Raw genomic sequence first — 2232 nt, forward strand, 5'->3', positions numbered from 1 at the left:
TATGATTAGGCATTATATGTAAGATGACAATCTGGAACAAGGGGTGCATTGAAGGCTGGGTTTGGGGAGGGAAAAGGAAGGGAGGGGAAGGAAATGTTCAACAATGAAAAAAATTACTTAAAAAAGTAAAAAAAATAAGTTGGGCAAACTTCGGAGCCCTGATGAATGGCATTAATAGACTATCAAACATAACAAAATATATACAAACAGAAGATGATAAATTAGTCAACTGAATTCTTTTAAAAATTAAATTCTTAGTAATTAAATCTTGTACACAAAGAGTAAAAAGTACATCTAAATACTCAGAAAATATTTAACAACACATCTGACAAAGGACTAACCTCTAAGACACACAAAAAACGTTAGTAACTCAACAACAAAGACAAATAACTCCATTACAAAAAAATGGGCAGGGAGTTTCCAGTTCCGGCTCCAAGGGGCGGGGAGAAGCTGGGAAGATGCGTTTGTCGGTTGCTGCCGCCATTTCCCATGGCCACGTGTTTCGCTGCTGGGCCTTGGTCCAGAGTCACATATTCACCTATTACGAAACTTACTTACGGGACTCGTGCGACACGAACGCATCGAGGCGCCATGGGCGCGCGTGGACGAGATGAGAGGCTACGCCGAGAGGCTTATCGACTATGGGAAGCTGGGAGACACCAACGAACGAGCCATGCGTATGGCTGACTTCTGGCTGATGGAGAAGGATTTGATTCCAAAGCTGTTTAAAGTGCTAGCCCCTCGATTCCAAGGTCATAATGGAGGCTACACAAGAATGGTGCAGATCCCAAATAGAAATGAACAGGATCGGGCCAAGATGGCAGTGATCGAATGCAAAGGAAAACTGCCTCCCACCCCTGCCACTGCCTCGCAGAGACAGCAACCTAACACTCCTAAACCAGCTGCAGCGGGGGCTTCAGCAAGACCTCGCTCAGAAAGAGAAAGCCAGCATTCACAGCTCCTCCACACTTGAAACACCAGGAAAGTAACTAGGGCAGGAACGTCTGTGACCATGTTCTCAAGCCTTTGACATTCTCCTGATCTCTGAGAAAAACTGTACATAGAGGTGTAAAATGAACAGTCTTAATGGACCCATAACCTTCTGGGAAACCAGATAGTCCTCTTTTTGCAGAACAGATAAAATCTACCATTTAAATAAAAAAAAATGGGCAGAGGACATGAAAAGACACTTCACTAAAGAAGACATTCAGGTGGCAAAAAACACAGAAGAAATTCTTAATATTGTTAGTTATTTTCCTTTGCTTGCTCTCTCTCATTACCATTGATTTAGAATGGATTAATAGCTGACACTCCACTAGGTTTTTGAGACTATAAACTGCATGAGAAGAGATTGTCCCTATATCTTCTGTCAAGCGCATAATGATTTGAACCTCCAGAGACAACAGGACTTTGGGTTAGAAGCACAACTCCTTACCAACAATGACACCAGTTGAGCTCCCTTCTTTGTTAGGAAAAACAAAAACAAACCAACAATTCATTGCTATTGAGTCAGAATTGGCTCACAGCTGACTCTCCAGCAGGTTTTCAGATTGTGAATTGCATGAGAGGAGATTGCCCATCTTACACCCGGGGAGTAGCTGGTGGATTCTAACCACTTGCCTCTGAATTGGCAGCTCAATGCAAATCAAAACAATTTCTCAGCATACAGATTAAACAGGTGCGGCACTCAGCCTAGCAACAACTGTTGTTACATACCATCAAGTCAATTATGACTCATAGTGACCTCATGAACTTGGCCCTTGGGTGCCATCTTTGTGATCTTCAACATGCTCAAGTCCATCATTAGAAAGTGCCAATCCTCTTGTTGAGGGTCATTCCCTCTTTCTCTGATCCTTTATCTTTCCCAGTATATCTTTTTCCATGAAATGGCCCCTCCAGATAACATGTCCCAAAACGTTAGTCACAAAAGGACAAATATTGTATGAGTCTACTATTACAGAAAGGTTCACACACAGAAGTATTCTTTGATGGTTACCAGAGATAGGAGGGTATAAGGAGGGGAGTGAAATAAGCAAATAGATGTTGCTGTTGTTGTTGCTATTTGCACTGAGTTGACTCATAGCAACTCTATGAACAACAGATCTAAACCCTACTCTATCCTATGACTTCCTCATCATCTCTGACATACTTGAGCCCACTGCTAGTCACTCTAGCAATCATTGAGGATCTTCCTCTTTTTTGCCACACCTTTCTTTTTTTTCTATAATTATA

The 2232-nt window shown here is 42.0% G+C and overlaps 1 protein-coding gene and 1 pseudogene across 1 annotated transcript in view; one reads left to right on the forward strand and one right to left on the reverse strand.

The window, feature by feature from the left end:
- The window catches only part of PPEF1 (protein phosphatase, EF-hand calcium binding domain 1), a 161786-nt gene that overhangs the window by 20964 nt on the left and 138590 nt on the right, over positions 1–2232 (reverse strand). The gene's annotated exons all lie outside the window — the stretch shown is intronic.
- On the forward strand, positions 459–989 carry LOC102850617 (annotated as a pseudogene).

This window comes from Elephantulus edwardii, unplaced genomic scaffold, assembly GCF_000299155.1.
Source record: "Elephantulus edwardii isolate Elephantulus edwardi_28Jun2011 unplaced genomic scaffold, EleEdw1.0 scaffold00131, whole genome shotgun sequence".
Taxonomy (NCBI): Eukaryota; Metazoa; Chordata; class Mammalia; order Macroscelidea; family Macroscelididae; genus Elephantulus; species Elephantulus edwardii.